We start from the raw sequence: 14,662 nt of genomic DNA, 5'->3' as shown, positions 1-14,662 counted from the left end.
CCAAAGGAGGCCCTTGGAACACAATTCGGCCTTCTGCGATGAACCTTTGGGATGCAGTGTATTCTGGGTGTGCTGAATGGCATAATCCTCTAAATGCCCTCAGGAGGCCTAGGTGACTTTGCATGTTCCAAATGCCTAGCAAGGCTCACGGTCAATCTCTACTTTATTTCGGGCTGGACCTAAAGTCTACTTTCTGCCTCACTTAGAGAGACGTCGAGCAGGAGACCCCAAAGTGGATTGGAGCCCCGGTGGTTTCTTTCAGGGCAGCTTAGGTGTCCTCAACGTGGCAGACCCGCATGGAAAGAAAGCCGGCCCAAGAACCGTGCTCCTGGGGCTGTTTCAAAGCTGTGGAACGCTAGCCATAGAGAACAGATTAGTTGCCGGCCCTTTCACCTGCATAGTGAGGGATGGTCCCAGAGCCGTGTATCCCTTGATTGTGCTCAGAAGGCTTCTGGTACACGGTGCACTTCCTTGGAAAGAAATGCCCCCGTGAGAGGCTTGAGCGCTGTGAGGCATATAAAAGCTAAAGCCGTCCATTGACTAAGCCTTCTGGAAACTGGTGCACCCCTGCCTCTGGTAAAGGGAAAATGTGCACCTTACCTCGAGACTAGAGGTCACATTTAGTTGGCACTTTAGCTACAGTATGCTCTGGGCTGAGCTCCCAGGAAGGAAGCGCAAGCGTTCGGTTTCTTTTGCAAAAGCTCACTGCTCCTCAGAGGCATCTGTGGAGTGAACAGTGTCCTGGTGGTGTGGTGTTCAGGCAGCTTGGAAGCTGCATCGAAGTTGCTTTCCAAAGGGGCAGAGTCGGGCTTCTCTCACATGCCCCAGTTTCCAACATGACCCCACAGCGCCTTTACCAGCACTCACTGACTGTCTACTGGAGACTTTGGGCCACACGGGGCCTTTCTATGATCACACTTCGTTGCAGGCGGGGACTTTTGCATGCCGTGCATAGCATTACCTGCTTAATGACTTAGTGAGGCCTAGGTGACTTTGGATCGTCCAAAAGTCTCACAAGCTGACCGGTTTTTCTGTTCTTTCTGTCAGGCTGGACCTACATGGACCTTGTGTCACAATAGAGAGATGACAGGTAAGAGTTGCCAGGGGGCTCTGTAGGCTCAGGGATTCTTTCAGTGCAGTTCAGAGGGCCTCCACAGAGGGAGAGCCACGTTGAATGTAATACTGGCAAAAACGTTGTCCTGGGGCTGCTTTACAGCGGTAGAAATCAAGCTATGCAAGCGAGGATCAGTTCATTGCCCTTCCCTCTGCAAAGAAAGGGTTGACCCCAACAGCCTGTTCTGCGCTGTGTTGCTCGGAAAACAAAAGGGGACTCAAAGCACCCACGCTCACCCGCAGAAGGGAATTCATACGCGACTCTCTGAGGCCTCTGGAGAGCCGTAGAGGATTTAAAGCACTCTATTGAGTCAGGGTTCATGGAGATGGCTGCACAGCAAACTTTGCTGATAGGAAACGCTCGTGCTTACCTTGAGGCCTGGGGGTCACGTTTACTTCGCAGTTTAGCTAGGGCAAGCGGTGGGGTGAACTCCTAGCAAGGCACAGGCGACCACCTGGATTCATAGGAGAAAACTCACTTTCTTCCCTGAGGCATTCCTAGCAGTGACTAGAAGACGGGTAACAGCACTATCTTTCAGTCAGCCTTGAGGCTGCCAGTATGTACCTCTCAAATGGGGGAAAATACTGCCGTTTTCCAGGCTTCTCAATTACACACCGGATCACCCAGCACATATACCTCTCTTCTCTGACAAGCCAAAGGAGGCCCTTGGAACACAATTCGGCCTTCTGCGATGAAACGTTGGGATGCAGTGTGTTCTGCATGTGCTGAATGGCATAATCCTCTAAATGCCCTCAGGAGGCCTAGGTGACTTTGCATGTTCCAAATGCCTAGCAAGGCTCACGGTCAATCTCTACTTTATTTCGGGCTGGACCTAAAGTCTACTTTCTGCCTCACTTAGAGAGACGTCGAGCAGGAGACTCCAAAGTGGATTGGAGCCCCGGTGGTTTCTTTCAGGGCAGCTTAGGTGTCCTCAACGTGGCAGACCCGCATGGAAAGAAAGCCGGCCCAAGAACCGTGCTCCTGGAGCTGATTCAAAGCTGTGGAACGCTAGCCATAGAGAACAGATTAGTTGCCGGCCCTTTCACCTGCATAGTGAGGGATGGTCCCAGAGCCGTGTATCCCTTGATGGTGCTCAGAAGGCTTCTGGTACACGGTGCACTTCCTTGGAAAGAAATGCCCCCGTGAGAGGCTTGAGCGCTGTGAGGCACACTAAAGCTAAAGCCGTCCATTGACTAAGCCTTCCTGGAAACTGGTGCACCCCTGCCTCTGGTAAAGGGAAAATGTGCACCTTACCTCGAGACTAGAGGTCACATTTAGTTGGCACTTTAGCTACAGTATGCTCTGGGCTGAGCTCCCAGGAAGGAAGCACAAGCGTTTGGATTCTTTGGCAAAAGCTCACTGCTCCTCAGAGGCATCTGTGGAGTCAACAGTGTCCTGGTGGTGTGGTGTTCAGGCAGCTTGGAAGCTGCATCGAAGTTGCTTTCCAACTTGACCCCACAGCGCCTTTACCAGCACTCTCTGACTGTCTAATGGAGACTTTCGGCCACACGGGGCCTTTCTATGATCACACTTCGTTGCAGGCGGGGACTTTTGCATGCCGTGCATAGCATTACCTGCTTAATGACTTAGTCAGGCCTAGGTGACTTTGGATCGTCCAAAAGTCTCACAAGTTGACCGGTTTTTCTGTTCTTTCTGTCAGGCTGGACCTACAGTGGACCTTGCGTCACAATAGAGAGATGACAGGTCAGAGTTGCCAGGGGGCTCTGTATGCTCAGGGATTCTTTCAGTGCAGTTCAGAGGGCCTCCACAGAGGGAGAGCCACGTTGAATGTAATACTGGCAAAAACGTTGTCCTGGGGCTGCTTTACAGCCGTAGAAATCAAGCTATGCAAGCGAGGATCAGTTCATTGCCCTTCCCTCTGCAAAGAAAGGGTTGACCCCAACAGCCTGTTCTGTGCTGTGTTGCTCGGAAAACAAAAAGGGGACTCACGGCACCCACGCTCTCCCTCAGAAGGGAGTTCATACACGTCTCTCTGAGGCCTCCGGAGAGCCGTAGAGGATTTAAAGCACTCTATCGAGTCAGGGTTCATGGAGATGGCTGCACAGCAAACTTTGCTGATAGGAAACGCTCGTGCTTACCTTGAGGCCTGGGGGTCACGTTTACTTCGCAGTTTAGCTAGGGCAAGCGGTGGGGTGAACTCCTAGCAAAGCACAGGCGACCTCCTGGATTCATAGGAGAAAACTCACTTTCTTCCCTGAGGCATTCCTAGCAGTGACTAGAAGACGGGTAACAGCACTATCTTTCAGTCAGCCTTGAGGCTGCCACTATGTATCTTTCAAATGGGGGAAAATACTGCCGTTTTCCAGGCTCCTCAATTACACACCGGATCACCCAGCACATATACCTCTCTTCTCTGACAAGCCAAAGGAGGCCCTTGGAACACAATTCGGCCTTCTGCGATGGAACGTTGGGATGCAGTGTGTTCTGCATGTGCTGAATGGCATAATCCTCTAAATGCCCTCAGGAGGCCTAGGTGACTTTGTATGTTCCAAATGCCTAACAAGGCTCACGGTCAATCTCTACTTTATTTCGGGCTGGACCTAAAGTCTACTTTCTGCCTCACTTAGAGAGACGTCGAGCAGGAGACCCCAAAGTGGATTGGAGCCCCAGTGGTTTCCTTCAGGGCAGCTTAGGTGTGCTCAACGTGGCAGACCCGCATGGAAAGAAAGCCGGCCCAAGAACCGTGCTCCTGGGGCTGTTTCAAAGCTGTGGAACGCTAGCTATAGAGAACAGATTAGTTGCCGGCCCTTTCACGTGCATAGTGAGGGATGGTCCCAGAGTCGTGTATCCCTTGATTGTGCTCAGAAGGCTTCTGGTACACGGTGCACTTCCTTGGAAAGAAATGCCCCCGTGAGAGTCTTGAGAGCTGTGAGGCACACTAAAGCTAAAGCCGTCCATTGACTAAGCCTTCCTGGAAACTGGTGCACCCCTGCCTCTGGTAAAGGGAAAATGTGCACCTTACCTCGAGACTAGAGGTCACATTTAGTTGGCACTTTAGCTACAGTATGCTCTGGGCTGAGCTCCCAGGAAGGAAGGGCAAGCGTTTGGTTTCTTTGGCAAAAGCTCACTGCTCCTCAGAGGCATCTGTGGAGTGAACAGTGTCCTGGTGGTGTGGTGTTCAGGCAGCTTGGAAGCTGCATCGAAGTTGCTTTCCAAAGGGGGAGAGTCGGGCTTCTCTCACATGCTCCAGTTTCCAACTTGACCCTACAGCGAAATTACCATCACTCACTGACTGTCTACTGGAGACTGTCAGCCACACGGGGCTTTTCCATGATCACACTTCGTTGCAGGCGGGGACTTTTGCATGCCGTTCCTAGCATTAGCTGCTTAATGACTTAGTCAGGCCTAGGTGACTTTGGATCGTCCAAAAGTCTCACAAGTTGACCGGTTTTTCTGTTCTTTCTGTCAGGCTGGACCTACAGTGGACCTTGCGTCACAATAGAGAGATGACAGGTAAGAGTTGCCAGGGGGCTCTGTAGGCTCAGGGATTATTTCAGTGAGGATCAGAGGGCCTCCACAGAGGGAGAGCCACGTTGAATGTAATACTGGCTAAAACGTTGTCCTTGGGCTGCTTTACAGCGGTAGAAATCAAGCTATGCACGCTAGGATCAGTTCATTGCCCTTCCCTCTGCATAGAAACGGTTGACCCCAACAGCCTGTTCTGCGCTGTGTGGCTCGGAAAACAAAAAGGGGACTCACGGCACCCACGCTCTCCCTCAGAAGGGAATTCATACGCGTCTCTCTGAGGCCTCCGGAGAGCCGTAGAGGATTTAAAGCACTCTATTGAGTCAGGGTTCATGGAGATGGCTGCACAGCAAACTTTGCTGATAGGAAACGCTCGTGCTTACCTTGAGGCCTGGGGATCACGTTTACTTCGCAGTTAAGCTAGGGCAAGCGGTGGGGTGAACTCCTAGCAAGGCACAGGCGACCACCAGGATTCATAGGAGAAAACTCACTTTCTTCCCTGAGGAATTCCTAGCAGTGACTAGAAGACGGGTAACAGCACTATCTTTCAGTCAACCTTGAGGCTGCCACTATGTACCTCTCAAATGGGGGAAAATACTGCCGTTTTCCAGGCTTCTCAATTACACACCGGATCACCCAGCACATATACCTCTCTTCTCTGACAAGCCAAAGGAGGCCCTTGGAACACAATTCGGCCTTCTGCGATGAACCTTTGGGATGCAGTGTATTCTGGGTGTGCTGAATGGCATAATCCTCTAAATGCCCTCAGGAGGCCTAGGTGACTTTGCATGTTCCAAATGCCTAGCAAGGCTCACGGTCAATCTCTACTTTATTTCGGGCTGGACCTAAAGTCTACTTTCTGCCTCACTTAGAGAGACGTCGAGCAGGAGACCCCAAAGTGGATTGGAGCCCCGGTGGTTTCTTTCAGGGCAGCTTAGGTGTCCTCAACGTGGCAGACCCGCATGGAAAGAAAGCCGGCCCAAGAACCGTGCTCCTGGGGCTGTTTCAAAGCTGTGGAACGCTAGCCATAGAGAACAGATTAGTTGCCGGCCCTTTCACCTGCATAGTGAGGGATGGTCCCAGAGCCGTGTATCCCTTGATTGTGCTCAGAAGGCTTCTGGTACACGGTGCACTTCCTTGGAAAGAAATGCCCCCGTGAGAGGCTTGAGCGCTGTGAGGCATATAAAAGCTAAAGCCGTCCATTGACTAAGCCTTCTGGAAACTGGTGCACCCCTGCCTCTGGTAAAGGGAAAATGTGCACCTTACCTCGAGACTAGAGGTCACATTTAGTTGGCACTTTAGCTACAGTATGCTCTGGGCTGAGCTCCCAGGAAGGAAGCGCAAGCGTTCGGTTTCTTTTGCAAAAGCTCACTGCTCCTCAGAGGCATCTGTGGAGTGAACAGTGTCCTGGTGGTGTGGTGTTCAGGCAGCTTGGAAGCTGCATCGAAGTTGCTTTCCAAAGGGGCAGAGTCGGGCTTCTCTCACATGCCCCAGTTTCCAACATGACCCCACAGCGCCTTTACCAGCACTCACTGACTGTCTACTGGAGACTTTGGGCCACACGGGGCCTTTCTATGATCACACTTCGTTGCAGGCGGGGACTTTTGCATGCCGTGCATAGCATTACCTGCTTAATGACTTAGTGAGGCCTAGGTGACTTTGGATCGTCCAAAAGTCTCACAAGCTGACCGGTTTTTCTGTTCTTTCTGTCAGGCTGGACCTACATGGACCTTGTGTCACAATAGAGAGATGACAGGTAAGAGTTGCCAGGGGGCTCTGTAGGCTCAGGGATTCTTTCAGTGCAGTTCAGAGGGCCTCCACAGAGGGAGAGCCACGTTGAATGTAATACTGGCAAAAACGTTGTCCTGGGGCTGCTTTACAGCGGTAGAAATCAAGCTATGCAAGCGAGGATCAGTTCATTGCCCTTCCCTCTGCAAAGAAAGGGTTGACCCCAACAGCCTGTTCTGCGCTGTGTTGCTCGGAAAACAAAAGGGGACTCAAAGCACCCACGCTCACCCGCAGAAGGGAATTCATACGCGACTCTCTGAGGCCTCTGGAGAGCCGTAGAGGATTTAAAGCACTCTATTGAGTCAGGGTTCATGGAGATGGCTGCACAGCAAACTTTGCTGATAGGAAACGCTCGTGCTTACCTTGAGGCCTGGGGGTCACGTTTACTTCGCAGTTTAGCTAGGGCAAGCGGTGGGGTGAACTCCTAGCAAGGCACAGGCGACCACCTGGATTCATAGGAGAAAACTCACTTTCTTCCCTGAGGCATTCCTAGCAGTGACTAGAAGACGGGTAACAGCACTATCTTTCAGTCAGCCTTGAGGCTGCCAGTATGTACCTCTCAAATGGGGGAAAATACTGCCGTTTTCCAGGCTTCTCAATTACACACCGGATCACCCAGCACATATACCTCTCTTCTCTGACAAGCCAAAGGAGGCCCTTGGAACACAATTCGGCCTTCTGCGATGAAACGTTGGGATGCAGTGTGTTCTGCATGTGCTGAATGGCATAATCCTCTAAATGCCCTCAGGAGGCCTAGGTGACTTTGCATGTTCCAAATGCCTAGCAAGGCTCACGGTCAATCTCTACTTTATTTCGGGCTGGACCTAAAGTCTACTTTCTGCCTCACTTAGAGAGACGTCGAGCAGGAGACTCCAAAGTGGATTGGAGCCCCGGTGGTTTCTTTCAGGGCAGCTTAGGTGTCCTCAACGTGGCAGACCCGCATGGAAAGAAAGCCGGCCCAAGAACCGTGCTCCTGGAGCTGATTCAAAGCTGTGGAACGCTAGCCATAGAGAACAGATTAGTTGCCGGCCCTTTCACCTGCATAGTGAGGGATGGTCCCAGAGCCGTGTATCCCTTGATGGTGCTCAGAAGGCTTCTGGTACACGGTGCACTTCCTTGGAAAGAAATGCCCCCGTGAGAGGCTTGAGCGCTGTGAGGCACACTAAAGCTAAAGCCGTCCATTGACTAAGCCTTCCTGGAAACTGGTGCACCCCTGCCTCTGGTAAAGGGAAAATGTGCACCTTACCTCGAGACTAGAGGTCACATTTAGTTGGCACTTTAGCTACAGTATGCTCTGGGCTGAGCTCCCAGGAAGGAAGCACAAGCGTTTGGATTCTTTGGCAAAAGCTCACTGCTCCTCAGAGGCATCTGTGGAGTCAACAGTGTCCTGGTGGTGTGGTGTTCAGGCAGCTTGGAAGCTGCATCGAAGTTGCTTTCCAACTTGACCCCACAGCGCCTTTACCAGCACTCTCTGACTGTCTAATGGAGACTTTCGGCCACACGGGGCCTTTCTATGATCACACTTCGTTGCAGGCGGGGACTTTTGCATGCCGTGCATAGCATTACCTGCTTAATGACTTAGTCAGGCCTAGGTGACTTTGGATCGTCCAAAAGTCTCACAAGTTGACCGGTTTTTCTGTTCTTTCTGTCAGGCTGGACCTACAGTGGACCTTGCGTCACAATAGAGAGATGACAGGTCAGAGTTGCCAGGGGGCTCTGTATGCTCAGGGATTCTTTCAGTGCAGTTCAGAGGGCCTCCACAGAGGGAGAGCCACGTTGAATGTAATACTGGCAAAAACGTTGTCCTGGGGCTGCTTTACAGCCGTAGAAATCAAGCTATGCAAGCGAGGATCAGTTCATTGCCCTTCCCTCTGCAAAGAAAGGGTTGACCCCAACAGCCTGTTCTGTGCTGTGTTGCTCGGAAAACAAAAAGGGGACTCACGGCACCCACGCTCTCCCTCAGAAGGGAGTTCATACACGTCTCTCTGAGGCCTCCGGAGAGCCGTAGAGGATTTAAAGCACTCTATCGAGTCAGGGTTCATGGAGATGGCTGCACAGCAAACTTTGCTGATAGGAAACGCTCGTGCTTACCTTGAGGCCTGGGGGTCACGTTTACTTCGCAGTTTAGCTAGGGCAAGCGGTGGGGTGAACTCCTAGCAAAGCACAGGCGACCTCCTGGATTCATAGGAGAAAACTCACTTTCTTCCCTGAGGCATTCCTAGCAGTGACTAGAAGACGGGTAACAGCACTATCTTTCAGTCAGCCTTGAGGCTGCCACTATGTATCTTTCAAATGGGGGAAAATACTGCCGTTTTCCAGGCTCCTCAATTACACACCGGATCACCCAGCACATATACCTCTCTTCTCTGACAAGCCAAAGGAGGCCCTTGGAACACAATTCGGCCTTCTGCGATGGAACGTTGGGATGCAGTGTGTTCTGCATGTGCTGAATGGCATAATCCTCTAAATGCCCTCAGGAGGCCTAGGTGACTTTGTATGTTCCAAATGCCTAACAAGGCTCACGGTCAATCTCTACTTTATTTCGGGCTGGACCTAAAGTCTACTTTCTGCCTCACTTAGAGAGACGTCGAGCAGGAGACCCCAAAGTGGATTGGAGCCCCAGTGGTTTCCTTCAGGGCAGCTTAGGTGTGCTCAACGTGGCAGACCCGCATGGAAAGAAAGCCGGCCCAAGAACCGTGCTCCTGGGGCTGTTTCAAAGCTGTGGAACGCTAGCTATAGAGAACAGATTAGTTGCCGGCCCTTTCACGTGCATAGTGAGGGATGGTCCCAGAGTCGTGTATCCCTTGATTGTGCTCAGAAGGCTTCTGGTACACGGTGCACTTCCTTGGAAAGAAATGCCCCCGTGAGAGTCTTGAGAGCTGTGAGGCACACTAAAGCTAAAGCCGTCCATTGACTAAGCCTTCCTGGAAACTGGTGCACCCCTGCCTCTGGTAAAGGGAAAATGTGCACCTTACCTCGAGACTAGAGGTCACATTTAGTTGGCACTTTAGCTACAGTATGCTCTGGGCTGAGCTCCCAGGAAGGAAGGGCAAGCGTTTGGTTTCTTTGGCAAAAGCTCACTGCTCCTCAGAGGCATCTGTGGAGTGAACAGTGTCCTGGTGGTGTGGTGTTCAGGCAGCTTGGAAGCTGCATCGAAGTTGCTTTCCAAAGGGGGAGAGTCGGGCTTCTCTCACATGCTCCAGTTTCCAACTTGACCCTACAGCGAAATTACCATCACTCACTGACTGTCTACTGGAGACTGTCAGCCACACGGGGCTTTTCCATGATCACACTTCGTTGCAGGCGGGGACTTTTGCATGCCGTTCCTAGCATTAGCTGCTTAATGACTTAGTCAGGCCTAGGTGACTTTGGATCGTCCAAAAGTCTCACAAGTTGACCGGTTTTTCTGTTCTTTCTGTCAGGCTGGACCTACAGTGGACCTTGCGTCACAATAGAGAGATGACAGGTAAGAGTTGCCAGGGGGCTCTGTAGGCTCAGGGATTATTTCAGTGAGGATCAGAGGGCCTCCACAGAGGGAGAGCCACGTTGAATGTAATACTGGCTAAAACGTTGTCCTTGGGCTGCTTTACAGCGGTAGAAATCAAGCTATGCACGCTAGGATCAGTTCATTGCCCTTCCCTCTGCATAGAAACGGTTGACCCCAACAGCCTGTTCTGCGCTGTGTGGCTCGGAAAACAAAAAGGGGACTCATGGCACCCACACTCTCCCTCAGAAGGGAATTCATACGTGTCTCTCTGAGGCCTCCGGAGAGCCGTAGAGGATTTAAAGCACTCTATCAAGTCAGGGTTCATGGAGATGGCTGCACAGCAAACTTTGCTGATAGGAAACGCTCGTGCTTACTTTGAGGCCTGGGGGTCACGTTTACTTCGCAGTTTAGCTAGGGCAAGCGGTGGGGTGAACTCCTAGCAAAGCACAGGCGACCACCTGGATTCATAGGAGAAAACTCACTTTCTTCCCTGAGGCATTCCTAGCAGTGACTAGAAGACGGGTAACAGCACTGTCTTTCAGTCAGCCTTGAGTCCGCCCCTATCTACCTTTCAAATGGGGGAAAATACTGCCTTTTTCCAGGCTTCTCAATTATACACCGGATCACCCAGCACATATACCTCTCTTCTCTGACAAGACAGAGGAGGCCCTTGGAACACAATTCAGCCTTCTGCGATGAACCTTTGGGATGCAGTGTATTCTGCGTGTGCTGAATGGCATAATCCTCTAAATGCCCTCAGGAGGCCTAGGTGACTTTGCATGTTCCAAATGCCTAGCAAGGCTCACCATCAATCTCTACTTTATTTCGGGCTGGACCTAAAGTCTACTTTCTGCCTCACTTAGAGAGACGTCGAGCAGGAGACTCCAAAGTGGATTGGAGCCCCGGTGGTTTCTTTCAGGGCAGCTTAGGTGTCCTCAACGTGGCAGACCCGCATGGAAAGAAAGCCGGCCCAAGAACCGTGCTCCTGGGGCTGTTTCAAAGCTGTGGAACGCTAGCCATAGAGAACAGATTAGTTGCCGGCACTTTCACCTGTATAGTGAGTGTTGGTCCCACAGCCGTGTATCCCTTGATTGTGCTCAGAAGGCTTCTGGTACACGGTGCAATTCCTTGGAAAGAAATGCCCCCGTGAGAGGCTTGAGCGCTGTGAGGCATACAAAAGCTAAAGCCGTCCATTGACTAAGCCTTCTGGAAACTGGTGCACCCCTGCCTCTGGTAAAGGGAAAATGTGCACCTTACCTCGAGACTAGAGGTCACATTTAGTTGGCACTTTAGCTACAGTATGCTCTGGGCTGAGCTCCCAGGAAGGAAGCGCAAGCGTTCGGTTTCTTTTGCAAAAGCTCACTGCTCCTCAGAGGCATCTGTGGAGTGAACAGTGTCCTGGTGGTGTGGTGTTCAGGCAGCTTGGAAGCTGCATCGAAGTTGCTTTCCAAAGGGGGAGAGTCCGGCTTCTCCCACATGCTCCAGTTTCCAACTTGACCCCACAGCGCCTTTACCAGCACTCTCTGAATGTCTAATGGAGACTTTCGGCCACACGGGGCCTTTCTGTGATCACACTTCGTTGCAGGCGGGGACTTTTGCATGCCGTGCATAGCAGTAGCTGCTTAATGACTTAGTCAGGCCTAGGTGATTGGATCGTCCAAAAGTCTCACAAGTTGACCGGTTTTTCTGTTCTTTCTGTCAGGCTGGACCTACAGTGGACCTTGCGTCACAATAGAGAGATGACAGGTAAGAGTTGCCAGGGGGCACTGTAGGCTCAGGGATTCTTTCAGTGCAGTTCAGAGGGCCTCCACAGAGAGAGAGCCACGTTGAATGTAATACTGGCTAAAACGTTGTCCTGGGGCTGCTTTACAGCGGTAGAAATCAAGCTATGCAAGCGAGGATCAGTTCATTGCCCTTCCCTCTGCAAAGAAAGGGTTGACCCCAACAGCCTGTTCTGCGCTGTGTTGCTCGGAAAACAAAAAGGGGACTCACGGCACCCACGCTCTCCCTCAGAAGGGAATTCATACGCGTCTCTCTGAGGCCTCCGGAGAGCCGTAGAGGATTTAAAGCACTCTATCGAGTCAGGGTACATGGAGATGGCTGCACAGCAAACTTTGCTGATAGGAAACGCTCGTGCTTACCTTGAGGCCTGGGGGTCACGTTTACTTCGCAGTTTAGCTAGGGCAAGCGGTGGGGTGAACTCCTAGCAAGGCACAGGCGACCACCTGGATTCCTAGGAGAAAACTCACTTTCTTCCCTGAGGCATTCCTAGCAGTGACTAGAAGACGGGTAACAGCACTATCTTTCAGTCAGCCTTGAGGCTGCCACTATGTACCTCTCAAATGGGGGAAAATACTGCCGTTTTCCAGGCTTCTCAATTACACACCGGATCACCCAGCACATATACCTCTCTTCTCTGACAAGACAGAGGAGGCCCTTGGAACACAATTCGGCCTTCTGCGATGAACCTTTGGGATGCAGTGTATTCTGCGTGTGCTGAATGGCATAATCCTCCAAATGCCCTAAGGAGGCCTAGGTGACTTTGCATGTTCCAAATGCCTAGCAAGGCTCACGGTCAATCTCTACTTTATTTCGGGCTGGACCTAAAGTCTACTTTCTGCCTCACTTAGAGAGACGTCGAGCAGGAGACTCCAAAGTGGATTGGAGCCCCGGTGGTTTCTTTCAAGGCAGCTTAGGTGTCCTCAACGTGGCAGACCCGCATGGAAAGAAAGCCGGCCCAAGAACCGTGCTCCTGGGGCTGTTTCAAAGGTGTGGAACGCTAGCCATAGAGAACAGATTAGTTGCCGGCCCTTTCACCTGTATAGTGAGTGTTGGTCCCACAGCCATGTATTCCTTGATTGTGCTCAGAATGCTTCTGGTACACGGTGCAATTCCCTGGAAAGAAATGCCCCCGTGAGAGGCTTGAGCGCTGTGAGGCATACAAAAGCTAAAGCCGTCCATTGACTAAGCCTTCTGGAAACTGGTGCACCCCTGCCTCTGGTAAAGGGAAAATGTGCACCTTACCTCGAGACTAGAGGTCACATTTAGTTGGCACTTTAGCTACAGTATGCTCTCGGCTGAGCTCCCAGGAAGGAAGGGCAAGCGTTTGGTTTCTTTGGCAAAAGCTCACTGCCCCTCAGAGGCCTCTGTGGAGTGAACAGTGTCCTGGTGGTGTGGTGTTCAGGCAGCTTGGAAGCTGCATCGAAGTTGCTTTCCAAAGGGGGAGAGTCGGGATTCTCTCACATGCTCCGGTTTCCAACTTGACCCCACAGCGCCTTTACCAGCACTCACTGACTGTCTACTGGAGACTTTGGGCCACACGGGGCCTTTCTATGATCACACTTCGTTGCAGGCGGGGACTTTTGCATGCCGTGCATAGCATTACCTGCTTAATGACTTAGTGAGGCCTAGGTGACTTTGGATCGTCCAAAAGTCTCACAAGTTGACCGGTTTTTCTGTTCTTTCTGTCAGGTTGGATCTACAGTGGACCTTGCGTCACAATAGAGAGATGACAGGTAAGAGTTGCCAGGGGGCTCTGTAGGCTCAGGGATTCTTTCAGTGCAGTTCAGAGGGCCTCCACAGAGGGAGAGCCACGTTGAATGTAATACTGGCAAAAACGTTGTCCTGGGGCTGCTTTACAGCGGTAGAAATCAAGCTATGCAAGCGAGGATCAGTTCATTGCCCTTCCCTCTGCAAAGAAAGGCTTGACCCCAACAGCCTGTTCTGCGCTGTGTTGCTCGGAAAACAAAAGGGGACTCACCGCACCCACGCTCACCCTCAGAAGGGAATACATACGCGACTCTCTGAGGCCTCTGGAGAGCCGTAGAGGAGTTAAAGCACTCTATCGAGTCAGGGTTCATGGAGATGTCTGCACAGCAAACTTTGCTGATAGGAAACGCTCGTGCTTACCTTGATGCCTGGGGGTCACGTTTACTTCGCACTTTAGCTAGGGCAAGCCGTGGGATGAGCTCCTAGCAAGGCACTGGCGACCACCTGGATTCGTAGGAGAAAACTCACTTTCTTCCCTGAGGCATTCCTAGCAGTGACTAGAAGACGGGTAACAGCACTGTCTTTCAGTCAGCCTTGAGGCTGCCACTATGTACCTTTCAAATGGGGGAAAATACTGCCGTTTTCCAGGCTTCTCAATTACACACCGGATCACCCAGCACATATACCTCTCTTCTCTGACAAGCCAAAGGAGGCCCTTGGAACACAATTCGGCCTTCTGCGATGAAACGTTGGGATGCAGTGTGTTCTGCATGTGCTGAATGGCATAATCCTCTAAATGCCCTCAGGAGGCCTAGGTGACTTTGCATGTTCCAAATGCCTAGCAAGGCTCACAGTCAATCTCTACTTTATTTCGGGCTGGACCTAAAGTCTACTTTCTGCCTCACTTAGAGAGACGTCGAGCACGAGACCCCAAAGTGGATTGGAGCCCCGGTGGTTTCTTTCAGGGCAGCTTAGGTGTCCTCAACGTGGCAGACCCGCATGGAAAGAAAGCCGGCCCAAGAACCGTGCTCCTGGGGCTGTTTCAAAGCTGTGGAACGCTAGCCATAGAGAACAGATTAGTTGCCGGCCCTTTCACCTGCATAGTGAGGGATGGTCCCAGAGCCGTGTATCCCTTGATTGTGCTCAGAAGGCTTCTGGTACACGGTGCACTTCCTTGGAAAGAAATGCCCCCGTGAGAGGCTTGAGCGCTGTGAGGCACACTAAAGCTAAAGCCGTCCATTGACTAAGCCTTCCTGGAAACTGGTGCACCCCTGCCTCTGGTAAAGGGAAAATGTGCA

The sequence above is a fragment of the Mesoplodon bidens genome (genome assembly GCF_964165515.1).
Source record: "Mesoplodon bidens genome assembly, chromosome: 1".
Taxonomy (NCBI): Eukaryota; Metazoa; Chordata; class Mammalia; order Artiodactyla; family Ziphiidae; genus Mesoplodon; species Mesoplodon bidens.
Note: the sequence above shows the minus strand (reverse complement) of the source record.